The 14373-nt window shown below is 44.5% G+C and overlaps 1 protein-coding gene across 2 annotated transcripts in view; it reads right to left on the bottom strand.

Annotated features, from left to right (window-relative positions):
* LOC115200959 (leucine zipper putative tumor suppressor 2 homolog) overlaps window positions 1-14373 on the bottom strand; it is a 44965-nt gene that overhangs the window by 17363 nt on the left and 13229 nt on the right. For both annotated transcript variants that reach the window (XM_029764112.1, XM_029764113.1), the window contains exon 2: window positions 374-494. The gene's annotated coding sequence lies outside the window, so the exon portion shown is untranslated. The remainder of the gene's footprint in view (window positions 1-373; window positions 495-14373) is intronic.

The raw sequence follows: 14373 nt of genomic DNA, 5'->3' as shown, positions 1-14373 counted from the left end.
TTACTGAAAGCCCACCAGGCATAATGCATACTACAACATATAGTATCATAAGAACACAACACCCTTATATGTCTTAGTGTGGTTGACGTAGAGCCGCAATAGCCCAAACGCTACAGTGACTTCTAGAAGACTTCTATCTGAGAGCACCCTTAGAAACCGAGCATAAAAACAAAGCGGCTGTGAGCTCTAAAGTAACATTGTGACAGAGAATATATCTCGGTAGTAATTTGAGAATGTTTCCACAGAGTGTAACTTCAAGGTAAAGGACAAAATAAAAGGTATGTGAAAGACAGAAAGCCATCTCTTTCTAGGAGAACCAACTGAGCGAAGCACATATAAATCAGAAGCACATTGGGTTCTCCAGCTCGCTCACCTCTCAATGGCACCCTGTATTCAGCTTCTGGAGGCCTGAGAGAAGTAGGTGGAACAGGTCGGCCGTGCATCCCATGGAATCACTGCCGCTGCTGGGGCTCTACTCCCTCTCTGCTCATGGACTACAGAAACAAACAGAAAGAAAAATGAAATTAGCAGAACTAGGGCTGTGGTGGTCATGAAATGTTGTCAACCGGTGATTGTCAAGCAAGTAACTGCCGGTCTCACGGCTCATGGTAATTCACCGTTAACTAACAAAACACATTTAGCATCTCCTGGCTTCCAAGCATTACCTACAGGCCACTGATGCAGACCTTTGTGAACATCTACATTTAAAAAAAGTTATAAATCCATCACAATAAATACATTATTTATTTTAGACAAGTCTAAAGAAAGATAATATGACGAAAATGTAGTCTGTTTCAGAAGAACAGAATAGCATACTCTGAGTTGTCCTGATGTTAGGCCATGGGCTAAACTAGTTAATTTAGCAGAAAAGATTTGCTTAGAATTCCTTAGCATTATTTTATATTATTATATAGTATGAAGAATACAATTGAACATATCGGAATAAAATAAAATGGATTTGAAGGATTTGAGGGAGTGCGCACATGCAGCTATTCTGTGTTGAGCGGTTAACAAAGAAACAGGTAGAAATGTTCTGCAACATGAGCTCATGGGTTCTTATGAAGAGTTTGATTCGATTTTTGATAACATTTGCATTGATGTCAGACTGATTAGAGGGACAATAGAGTGCTGATTACCAGGCAGTTAGCTAGTTTGGTAGGCTACTAATGACCATCAGCAGCATCAGAGCTTGGAGAAGCCTAATTCCTGTGACTAAAAGGTCAGGTGGAATTTGACTGCCATAATGACTCGTGACTGCCGGTGTGGCGGTAATATGGTCACAGTAACAGCCTTAAGCACAACCCACGAACACAGAACCTTAGCTACAACTACTACAGTACCAACACTGAGCTGGAAAACCTGAAGGGTCATGAGTGTAGTAATGAGTGTGTAGAAATACTACCCTAGTATTGTAAGGAGGAAGTAACCTTTCCAAGGAAAATCTGAGTCATCATGTCAATACTTTAAGGTGGAACGCAGAGTGGAATTCCATGCAAACATAAGAGAACACTTAACGAACTGTGAATTTCCCTCATTTACGACAATGCTGAGTGAATACTTCACCTCTCCACTATGTTCATTAGTCCTCTCTAAAGCGCCTCTGTCCCCTCCTCTTTTGTCTTCCTCTGAGAGCCAAAGTATGGGTGAAACTCAAGACTCAAGTCCGGCATACAGAGCTTCCAAGAGGAAATAAAGCCCTCTGGTAGCCATGGCAGCCTGGTTGTGAAGCGGATCAGACTACCAGCAGATCACAGGAATTCATCCTAGCAGGCTCTTGAACTGGGCCGCTGTTCAAATACTTTGATAATACATCCTTCCTTCCTCCATTTCTTTAAGGGGCAACACAGGACAAACGTGCAGTGCAAACGTATGCTGGAGTAAGCATTCATATATGAAAGTAGCCATGGCAACCACAACACTCTGGCTGACTGTCTGTGCTAACCTGGGCTGGGCATAATGTTGAGGAATGTTCAGATATCAACATGCCTCTCTGGCATGTCAGCACCATTCATGGAATTTCTATCTGTGACGTTCAATACCTTGCACTCTCCTCAACGTGACCCAGGCCAGGATCAATTGCCCTGACCCCATTCTGCACACTGAGTCACTCCCTCCCTTATTTTTCCATTTACAATTTATATACAGTGGGGGAAAAAAGTATTTGATCCCCTGCTGATTTTGTACGTTTGCCCACTGACAAAGAAATGATCAGTCTATAATTTTAATTGTAGGTTTATTTGAAAAGTGAGAGACAGAATAACAACAAAAAAATCCAGAAAAACGCATGTCAAAAATGTTATAAAATGATTTGCATTTTAATGAGGGAAATAAGTATTTGACCCCTCTGCAAAACATGACTTAGTACTCGGTGGCAAAACCCTTGTTGACAATCACAGAGGTCAGACGTTTCTTGTAGTTGGCCACCAGGTTTGCACACATCTCAGGAGGGATTTTGTCCCACTCCTCTTTGCAGATCTTCTCCAAGTCATTAAGGTTTTCGAGGCTGACGTTTGGCAACTCGAACCTTCAGCTCCCTCCACAGATTTTCTATGGGATTAAGGTCTAGAGACTGGCTAGGCCACTCCAGGACCTTAATGTGCTTCTTCTTGAGCCACTCCTTTGTTGCCTTGACCATGTGTTTTGGGTCATTGTCATGCTGGAATACCCACCCATTTTCAATGCCCTGGCTGAGGGAAGGAGGTTCTCACCCAAGATTTGACGGTACATGGCCCCGTCCATCGTCCCTTTGATGCGGTGAAGTTGTCCTGTCCCCTTAGCAGAAAAACACCCCCAAAGCATAATGTTTCCACCTCCATGTTTGACGGTGGAGATGGTGTTCTTGGGGTCATAGGCAGCATTCCTCCTCCTCCAAACACGGCGAGTTGAGTTGATGTCAAAGAGCTCCATTTTGGTCTCATCTGACCACAACACTTTCACCAGTTGTCCTCTGAGTCATTTAGATGTTCATTGGCAAACTTCAGATGGGCATGTATATGTATTCTTGAGCAGGGGGACCTTGCGGGCGCTGCAGGATTTCAGTCCTTCACGGCGTAGTGTGTTACCAATTATTTTCTTGGTGACTATGGTCCCAGCTGCCTTGAGATCATTGACAAGATCCTCCTGTGTAGTTCTGGGCTGATTCCTCACCATTCTCATAATCATTGCAACTCCACGAGGTGAGATCTTGCATGGAGCCCCAGGCTGAGGGATATTGACAGTTCTTTTGTGTTTCTTCCATTTGCGAATAATCGCACCAAATGTTGTCACCTTCTCACCAAGCTGCTTGGCGATGGTCTTGTAGCCCATTCCAGCCTTGTGTAGGTCTACAATCTTGTCCCTGACATCCTTGGAGAGCTCTTTGGTCTTGGCCATGGTGGAGAGTTTGGAATCTGATTGATTGATTGCTTCTGTGGACAGGTGTCTTTTATACCGGTAACAAGCTGCGGTTAGAAGCACTCCCTTTAAGAGTGTGCTCCTAATCTCAGCTCGTTACCTGTATAAAAGACACCTGTGATCCAGAAATCTTTCTGATTGAGAGGGGGTCAAATACTTATTTCCCTCATTAAAATGCAAATCAATTTATAACATGCGTTTTTCTGGATATTTTTGTTCTTATTCTGTCTCTCACTGTTCAAATAAACCTACCATTAAAATTATAGACTGATCCTTTATTTGTCAGTGGGCAAACGTACAAAATCAGCAGGGGGTCAAATACTTTTTTCCCCCACTGTATGCCAATTGAATCACACACACATTTGTAGGACTGAACCACTGTAATTCATTGCCTCCAGTGCCACAAGTGGGTAGAGTTACTTACTTAAGTACAGATCTTCCATAAAGTACTGTTAATTAGATTGTAATTTACTCAAGTAAAAGTAAATGTAGCCCTCTTAAGAAACTACTTAAGAGTAAAAAGTATCCAGTCCGAAAACTACTTAAGTACTCGTTACAAATGTAGTTTAGTAAAAAAATATACACCTTATGGTAAATTGTGACTGCAAACAAAAAGAACAACTTAGTGCATTTATTATTTAAGCCTGCCATCATCATCTTGCAGGTGTCCCCCAGGACAGGTAGGCTGTACAGTTTAAGCCTGCCATCATCATCATCATCTTGCAGGTGTCCCCCAGGACAGGTAGGCTGTACAGTTTAAGCCTGCCATCATCATCATCATCATCTTGCAGGTGTCCCCCAGGACAGGTAGGCTGTACAGTTGAAGCCTGCCATCATCATCTTGCAGGTGTCCCCCAGGACAGGTAGGCTGTACAGTTTAAGCCTGCCATCATCATCATCATCTTGCAGGTGTCCCCCAGGACAGGTAGGCTGTACAGTTTAAGCCTGCCATCATCATCATCATCTTGCAGGTGTCCCCCAGGACAGGTAGGGTGTACAGTTTTATTCAAAGTCGACTTAATATCTATCAATGTGCTCACTTTCATAAAAAAAAGGTAAACGGTAGGCTTGGGCAGTATACCGGGGTATTTGGAAATAGTCACTGGATAGTTTTTCAGTACTGTCAAAAACAATTTCTTTGAAGTTTTTAAATAAACTTGAATATTTGTAGCTACTTTTGTATAAAAAAAAAACGTTTCATTTTTATCCAGAGTGACTTACATTAGTGAGTGCATACATGTTTCATACTAAATACCTGCAGTCAATATGTGTAATGTGTTAGGAGATAAAGAAGATTGCGTTCTTCATTTCACCTGTCACAATTTTTCATTTTGAAGCTTATCGGTAGTCCCAAGTCATTTGGTGTTTGTTTACAAGCACACCACGACGAGAGACCAGAGCCTTGTGAGTCACTCACTGCTGTGCAGCACGCGCCAGGTGATCTAGTTACAGTATGGAATTCACAACTAAATGTTTTCCAGCTAGATATCTTATAACTATTAAGTTGACTGTCTAAAATTTGTTAAATGCTCTGCAGTTGTGCATTTTGTTTTATAATTTAGTAGCTACTTATCTATCTAAAATCAGCTTTGTTTGGTAACAGAAGAGAATCCCCTCCTGGATCAAGTCTTGCTGTCTAATATTTGTTTTGTGCTTGCAGCAAAAAAAAATGTTGGTTACTTGTTTAACTTTATGCGCAGGGGTGTCTGTCCTGAAAATAGTTTACGTCAGTGACTGTATAAAATATTCGCAATGCGCTCGTTAGCATTCTCTATGAGATTTTACATGTACTTGTTAGCATTGCTAACCTTCGGATTACAGAGGCTGTGTGGTTAGAAAATACCGCCCCCTGTGTTCAGTGCCGGTATTACCGAATATCCCGATATGTCACAAAGTTGCTATGAAGGTATTGTATGGCATTCTGGATACCGCCCATGCCAAGTAAACGGTGCTCGAGACATTGGCATAATTTCTCAATTTCAATAGCGTTAATAAAAATGTATTTTACAATATAATTTCAAGTACATGTGATGGTGAATGCGTACTAGAAAGATGTACACCAAGTGTGATGTCAAACAATCAATATCGAAATTTCACTATGAATCATGTTACTAGTATGCAAATCAGACAGATTTCAGCATGGAATTTAATATCAAGGTAGGTATTCAGGTAAGAATCATGTAAGTAATAAATAATCAAACAGTGCAGATATCAATTTCAATAGTCAACTCAATCATATCTTTCCTGCCAAGCTAGGATTTACCCTTCATCCTCCTTCTCTTCCAATTTGAAAGTTATTTTATTTTCTTGGCTAGCCCATTCTTCTTCCCCTCAGTTGTGTTGCTATAAGTTGTAAATAAAAAGAAAAACACACCAATAAAAAAACTATAGTAGCTATATGTTACAAAAAGCTTACTGAGATGTTTCACTGTATGACAGAAGTGCCTATAGGCCTTGTCATTAAAACAGAATGACATTTAGACATACACTAAACACAGTGACAGAACAATGAATAGGAAGGGTTCTACGCTGGGCTGACTGGTTGATTTAGCTAACATTGGTGCGCGCTAATAGCGTTTCAATCGGGTGACGTCACTCACTCTGAGACCTGAAGTAGTTGCTACACTAGCTAATGTTAGCTAGCTACATGTTTGGCACTAGCTTAGCCAGCTTATCTAGTGACAGTCTAATGTTATCACTAAATAGCTATTTACAGTGCATTCGGAATGTATTCAGACCTCTTGCCTTTTTCCACATTTTGTTACGTTATTAAAACACAATACCCTATAATGATGAAGACATTTTTTTAAACAGTACATTTACATAAGTATTCCTACCCTTTACTCGGTACTTTGTTGAAGCACCTTTGGCAGCCATTACAGCCTCCATTCTTCTTTGGTATAACGCTACAAGCTTGGCACACCTGTATTTGTGGACTTTTCCCATTCTTCTCTGCAGATCCTCTCAAGCTCTGTCAGGTTGGATGGGGAGCGTCGCTGCACAGCTATTTCCAGGTCTCTCCAGAGATGTTCGATTGGGTTCTAGTCCGGGCTCTGGCTGGTCCACTCAAGGACATTCAGAGATTTGTCCCAAAGCCACTCCTGCGTTGACCTTTGCTCTTTGCCCTGTTGGAAGGTGAACCGTCGCCCCAGTCTGAGGTCCTGAGCGCTCTGGAACAGGTCTTCATCAAGGATCTCTGTACTTTGCTCCGTTCATCTTTCCCTCGATCCTGACTAGTCTCCCAGTCCCTGCCCTTGAAAAACATTCCCACAGCATGATGCTGCCACCATGCTTCACCGTAGGGATGGTACCAGGTTTCCTCCCGACGTGACACTTGGCATTCAGGCCAAATCTTGGTTTCATCAGATCAGAGAATCTTGTTTCTCATGGTCAGAGTCCTTTAGGTGCCTTTTGGCAAATTCCAAGCGGGCTGTCATGTGCTTTTTACTGAGGAGTGGTTTCCGTCTGGCCACTCTACCATAAAGGCCTGATTGGTGGAGTGCTGCAGAGATGGTTGTCCTTCTGGAAGGTTCTCCTATCTCCACAGAGGAGCTATGTCAAAGTGACCATCGGGTTCTTGGTCACCTCCCTGACCAAGGCGCTTCTCCCCCGATTGCTCAGTTTGGCTGGGTGGCCAGCTCAAGGAAGAGTCTTGGTGGTTCCAAACTTTTTCCATTTAAGAATGATGGAGGCCAATGTGTTCTTGGGGACCTTCAATGCTGCAGAACATTTTTGGTACCCTTCCCCAGATCTGTGTCGACACAATCCTGTCTTGGAGCTCTACAGACAATTCCTTTGACGTCATGGCTTGGTTTTTGCTCTGACATGCACTGTCAATTGTCGGACCTTCTATAGACAGGTGTGTGCCTTTCCAAATCATGTCCAATCAATGGAATTTACCACCGGTGGACTCCAATCAAGTTGTAGAAACATCAAGGATGATCAATGGAAACAGGATGCACCTGAGCTCAACCAAAGGGTCTGAATACTTAAGGCATTTCTGTTTTACATTTTTAATACATTTGCAAAAATGTCTAAAAGCCTGTTTTCAATTTGTCATTATGGGGTATTGTGTGTAGATTGATAAGGAAAACAATTAATTTGATCTATTTTAGAATAAGGCTGTAACATAACAAAAAAAAATGGGGTCTGAATACTTTCCGAATGCACTGTATTGCCATACACATCTGAATAATCTGTTCACTCTTTCTGCCAATGACAAGGTGGCTAGTTAACTTAGCCAACAAGCAGAGATCATTGTGGGAGTTAAAAACAGGAGATAAACCATTGTCAGATTCTGAGTTAACCGAAGCAAACTAGCTAGCTAATTAGCTACCTAGCCATTTCATTTGCACTCACCCTCAAAACACAATTTCAACAGCAGAATTCTATCCAAGAAATACTTATCAGAAGGTAATTAAAGTGCAACTTACTTCTGATCGCGTTTGGCTAAGAACCCACAACCAAAAATCTCCTTAGCAGTGAAGACGTGTGCTTCACTTCAAGAGCTGTGGTGGAAATACAGGGTTTGAAGAGCCAATGGACAAGAGTTTAGATGCAAAGCTATTTTGAATACTTTCCATGGTTTATGTCACACCCTGATCTGTTTCACCCATCTTTGTGCTTGTCTCCGCCCCGCTCCAGGTGTCACCCACCTTCCCCAGTGTATTATACCTGTGTTCTGTGTTTCTCTGTTGCCAGTTTGTTTTGTTCGTCAAGCCTACCAGCTTTTTCCCCCCTTGCGCCTGTCTGTTTCTTGTTCCTGTTTTCCCAGTTTTGACCATTCTGCCTGCCCTGACCCTGCCTGCCGTTCTGTACCTTTTGGACTCTGATCTGGATTACTGACCTCTGCCTGCCCTGGACCTGTCGTTTTGTCTGCCCCTGTTATAAACTTTTGTTACTTCGACACTGTCTGCATCTGGGTCTTCCCTAAACCCAGAAGACAAGCTGGCCGATGACCCAATGAGTGTGCAGAACGCCTTCTGGAACCAGAACAAGAACTGAGGACCCCGGTTGGAGACCATGTCCACTGGGAGTCCATGTATCCGGAAGATGTGCTGCACCATGAGCTGAGCCATCTCTTTGGCAGAGGGTAGCTTGGGGAGAGGAATGAAGTGGGTGGCTTTGGAAAACCGGTCCACTACTGTCAGGATGGCGGTGTTGCCATTAGACGGGGGAGACCCGTGACAAATTCTAGGGATATGCGAGACCAGGGACGGTGAGGGAGAGGCAGAAGTTGAAGGAGACCAGCCGGAGCTTGCAGAGGAGTCTTGTTCTGCGCACAGATTGTGCATGCGACGAACGCAGAGACGTCAGTAACCATGGTAGGTCACCAAAAGGAGAGGGCCCACTCCTGGACCGAGGAGCGGACCGTGTCAGGAACAAACATCCGGTTATCTGCCACCCCCAAGATATTCCAGGTTCTTGTGGTCGGTCCACACAATGAACGGATGTTCCGCCCCCCTCCAGCCAGTGCCTCCACCCCTCCAACACCATCTTCACCGTGAGAAGCTCACGATTCACCACATCGTAGTTTCTCTCCATGGCCTTGAGGTGATGGGAGAAGGCGGCGCATGGATATAACTTGAGGTCCTGGGCAGAACTCTGGGACAGAACAGCCCCCACTCCGACATCTGAAGCATCGGCCTCCACCACGAATTGGCGGGACAGGTCAGGATGAACCAAGATGGGAGTTTTGGTGAAACTGTGTTTGAGCTCCCGGAACGCCCGGTCAGCGGCTGGGGACCATATGAACGGAACCTTGGGAGAGGTGAGTGCAGACGGGGGAAGCCAGGGTGCCGTAACCCCGGATAAAGTGGCGATAGAAGTTGGCGAATCCCAGGAAACATTACAGTTGTACTCTGGACATAGGCTGGGGCCAATCCACCACCGCTCTCAACCGCCTGGGATCCATCTGTACAATCCCTGCAACGATGATGTAACCTAGGAAGGGGATCGTGGAGCGATGGAACTCGCACTTCTCTGCTTTCACAAAAAACTGGTTCTCTAGGAGGTGTTGAAGAACCTGTCGGACTTGGAGCACGTGTTCTTAGGCGGAGTGGGAGAAAACGAGGATGTCAGAGGTAGACGAATCGGTTCAACATGTCGTGGAAAACATCATTCACCAGAGCCTGGAACACAGCAGGGGCGTTGGTAAGGCAAAATGGCATGAGCAGATACTCATAGTGACCGCTGGCCGTGTTGAAAGCAGTCTTCCACTCGTCCCCTTCCCGTATTCGCACCAGGTGGTAAGCGTCCCATAGGTCCAGCTTGGAGAACACGGTGGCCCCCTGGAGCAGCACGAAGGCCGAGGAGATGAGTGGTAGCGGTTCTTCACCGTGATGTCGCTGAGGCCCCAGTAGTCGATGCACAGGCACAGGGTTTTGTCCTTCTCCACAAAGAAGAACCCTGCGCCGGCAGGGGAGGCAGAAGGATGTGATGAACCCTGCAGCTAGGGAGTCCTCAATGTAGGTGTCCATAGCCTTGGACCCGACAGAGAGTACAGTCGTCCCCGGGGCGAAGTGGTGCCTGTGAGAAGATTGATGCTGCAGTCATAGGGTCGGTGCAGCGGAATCGAAGTGGTCCGGGCCTTACTGAACATCTCCCGGAGGTCCTGGTACTCTGCGGGAATGGCAGAGAGGTCCGGGGCAACTTAGGAGCCCCCAGGAAGACGTCCTGGGGCAGGCTGTGCTGACTTCAGGCAATGAGCATGACAGAACGGGCTCCAGCCCATGATGGCACCAACAGACCAGTCAATAAGGGAATTGTGTCGCCCGAGCCAAGAGAATCCCAATACCACGGAAACCTGAGGAGAGTTAATAAGGAATTGGATCGTCTCGCTGTGGTTCCCTGACACACGTAGGTTGATGGGGTGGTATTGTGGGTGACGCAGTCTATAGAGCACCCGCCCAGCGCTCTAACGTCCATGGGAATGAAGAGGGGGCTGAGCAGGAATGCCCAGCTCGGACGCCAGGGTAGCTTCCATAAAGCTCTCATTGGCCCCAGAATCGATGAGTACCCGGAGAGACTGACTGGTTCCCCCACAGCAAGATGGCATGAAAAAGGTGTGTGAGTAAGGGGAGAGGAAAAGTTCTCTGTATGGCCCACCAGTGTACTCGCTCCTACTGGTGAGCCTGGTCTTTTAGTGGACAGGTGGCAACGAAATGACCAGCAGTCCCGCAATACAGGCAACTCTTCATGTGAAGCCTGTATAGCCATTCGGCTGGGGACAGCCTAGCTCTGCCTAGTTCCATCGGCTAAGGAAGAGATGAATTGGCAAATTTTGAAGACTCTCGGGAGAACTTGGGTAGCCTCGGGATCTCTTGGCAACGGAGCCGTCGGGGACTTCCGGGATGTCTCGGAGGCGAGGTGAAAGCCTTGGGCAGGTGAGTGAAATTTAACCTCTCCTTCCTTCACTCCCGTAGTCGCCCATCGATCCGAATGGTCAAGGCAAAGAGCGAGTCAAGACCCGTCGGTAGTTCCCGGGCTGCAAGCTCGTCCTTCACTTCCTCCGATACTCCGTGCAGGAACATGTTGAACAATGCTTCCGGGTTCCAGGCACTCTCAGCCGCCAACATGCGAAAATCATTGCGTAGTCTGCCACATTACGGGAGTCTTGACGTAGCTGGAGCAGCCTCTCAGACAACGGAGAATCAAACTTATTCCACAAACTCCTCCAGACTGAGGCAGACGATGAACTGTTGCTCCCACACCGCCGTTGCCCAGGCGAGTGCCCTCCCGGACATCAGCGTTATGATGTACGCTATCCTCGAGGGGTCTGAGGGGAATGAAGAAGGCTGCAGCTCAAAAATGAGGGAGCACTGGAAGAGAAGAGCCTGGCAGGTTCCGGAATCTCCAGCGTAGCGCTCCGGAGGAGGTAAGCGGGGTTCTCGGGACACTGGGGTAGGCTGGGAGATTACGGGTGTGACCCGCTGCCCAGTGGGGAATCCGCAGAATTGCTCCAGCAATGTATCGAATGCCTGGTCATTGCGTTCTGCCAGGGTGTGGAGTCCCTCCATAAGACATTGAATTAACTCCTCGTGTCTTTCAATGGTGGCTCCTTGCAGGGAGACAGCATTGTGGAGCTGGTCTGAGTCTGTTGGGTCAGTCATGGCCAGTTCGTACTATCACGTTTTAGGGAAGACCCAGATGAAGACAGTGTCGAAGCAACAAAAGTTTATTACTAGAACAGGGGGCAGGCAAAACGACAGGTCAAGGGAGGCAGAGGTCAATAATCCAGTGTGGTGTGACTAGGTACAAAACGGCAGGCAGGCTCAGGGCAGGCAGAATGGTAAAAACCGGGAAAACAGGAAATAGAAACAGACAGTCGCAAGGGGAAAAACACTGGTAGGCTTGACAAACAAAACAAACTGGCAACAGACAAACAGAGAACACAGGTATAATACACAGGGGATAATGGGGAAGATGGGCGACACCTGAAGCGGGGTGGAGACATTGCACAAAGACAGGTGAAACAGATCAGGGTGTAACAGGTCAAGAGGTTGTGAAATGTTCTTACAGACGTACAGTGGAACCTATAGTATCGATTCAGGTAAAAAAAAGAAATCACAACATTTAGAGTCACAAGGTTTTCATCTGACAGCGACGATATAATAGATTTAAATTATGTAACTGAAGTGATTTGGCAAAATGTAACGGGAGTCAAAATACTTGAGTACAAGTACAGCCCACAGAGAGCAACTAGAAAAGTACGAGTTCCTCCAAAAATGTACTTAAGTACACGCTACTACCCACCTCTGTCCAGTGCACTCCGGTGTCATATTTCCACTGAACAAATGGCTCATATTCACACAAACACCATAGACATCGTTAATCCCATGGGGTCAGTTAGTGCTTAAAAAGGCTCGATAACAATGGTAGTTCCTCAAATGATCGTTATACTTCATTTCAGGGGAACATTGAAAAATTGTGGTGGATCTGAAGTTGAAATAACATAAGTAGGTAACTGGTTAAAGCCCCAATGCACTGCAGCCATTTTGATCTCAATTGTTACTCAGAAATAGTTTGATATTAAGTACTAGTTTTCCATTAAAATGGCAAAAAGAAAAGTTGCTTTTTAGCCAAAAACTATTTCTCAAGCAAGAATTGCAAAATGTAGATTTCTGCTTAAAATAGACCTACCCAAAAGTAACTGCTATTCATGTGTAATTACATGATTCTGACATGAATATAACTTGGTATATTTGGAAAGAAGACATATGGCAGATTATGAGAAAATGATCAGAAGATATGAGTTACATAGTTCATAATACACAAGATCAAGCACACACAAAATAACAGTTTTTAGTTTTTTTATTTTGAAAGTCATCTTTCATTGAAAAGCTATAAGTGAATTATTGATGCCCAGAGCTGGAAACACATCAGATGGCTTCCACAACATGTGAACAATATCAGAAAATAAATGTGATTGATAGACCTAACAACTAGAAATGAGCAGATGTTTTAGTAAGTGGTGTCAGGTGTGGTCACGGGGCGTTTCCAAGTCTCCCTAAATCTCTCCAAAGTGGTATATGTCTGTAAATTAGATAATTCCAGTGCTATTACATATTTGCATTCCCTAAATGCTATTTGTTCAATATAAAAATAAAATGTTCTACCATATCAACCTCACTCAAACATTGTGGTGTTATGGGGTACCCAGCAGGGGCGGAAATCCCGGGGGGGGACGGGGGGACAAGACCCCCCCATCCTGGGAAAAATATGATTTGTCCCCCCCAATATATCACTGAAACATAACTATGTAATTTAAATAATATTAATAATACGCAATGAAAGCAATTGCGCTGATTATAGACACTTAATAGCGCGTTTTTAAGTTTTAAAAGATTGCAACCCCCCCACCCTTTGCCTCACAATGGTTTGATCCACTGCCAGTTCCTTAGCTTGCTAGGTAACAGAGAGGTCGTATCTACTGTCTGAAAGGCACTCAATGCACGTAACTGACGTGAGGTTAATCCAGTCAATCGCGCACACACACACTAGCTGAATATGCAGAGCTAGCGCGCAAATATGAACTATTAAGCTAGCACCTATTCCATTTATGTGGCGTCGTCAAAGATGGAATCAGCATGCAGATGATGTAAGTTAGTGCTTCAAAGTCCCTGTGATAAGGTTAGCGATAAACTGAAATCCAAACTGAACTACACTCTCTTCTACCATTGTCTTAAATATATTTAATGGTCTCGTTGCAAAAGCTAAATTGTCGCAAGTGAACTTTTATTTATTTATTTTATTTCACCATTATTTAACCCGGGTAGCAAAGATTATAGCAAACACCACTGAAATTGAATTGGTGCTCGCTAGCTTTGCAAATTCAGCTATTGTTGGAAGCCAGCCAATATGAAACAAACTATTAAAATTACAAAAGGTTGCAGCATATGTTGTGTAAATGGTGAACTCATACAGCTGTCAACTCTTGTCATTTTAATCCGTTTCACATTTGCTAGCTACCTTTTAGATCGAAGCTCAAATAGAATGATTGAAGATGATAGAAGCCCATCTCCTACTGTAAATAACCTACACACTGTGAGTGTAGCCAGCCAGCCAGCCAGGTAGAAAAATGGCAGAAAAATAAAAGACGGACATCAGAGTATTTTTCAATACACCAAAACGCATAGTAACAACCCTAGTAGCCTAATATCTCAAAGACTAGTTGATAAAATGTTCATAAGAAAGAAATTAAATTCTAATGGAAATGTTTCACAATGATGTCATTAGGCAGAGCAGGCAACAGATGGCACACAGACAGCAGAGTTGGGGACAGATATGCAGGGACAGACTGGCAGAGACAGGGAGTCTCAGGTAAGTTTGTTGAGTCTTTGTTTGGCAACATTATGAAAGGTTCTCCATTTTTTTTACTTGTAAAATAGGAACATAATTGGAAAATGCCATGGATACCCCCACTCTCAACTTAAACTGGTGACTGAACTAAGACTTGTTAAAGGCAATGGTATTGCTGTT

Source organism: Salmo trutta, chromosome 10, assembly GCF_901001165.1.
Source record: "Salmo trutta chromosome 10, fSalTru1.1, whole genome shotgun sequence".
Lineage (NCBI taxonomy): Eukaryota > Metazoa > Chordata > Actinopteri > Salmoniformes > Salmonidae > Salmo > Salmo trutta.
Note: the sequence above shows the minus strand (reverse complement) of the source record. Positions and strands in the feature narration are given on the sequence as shown.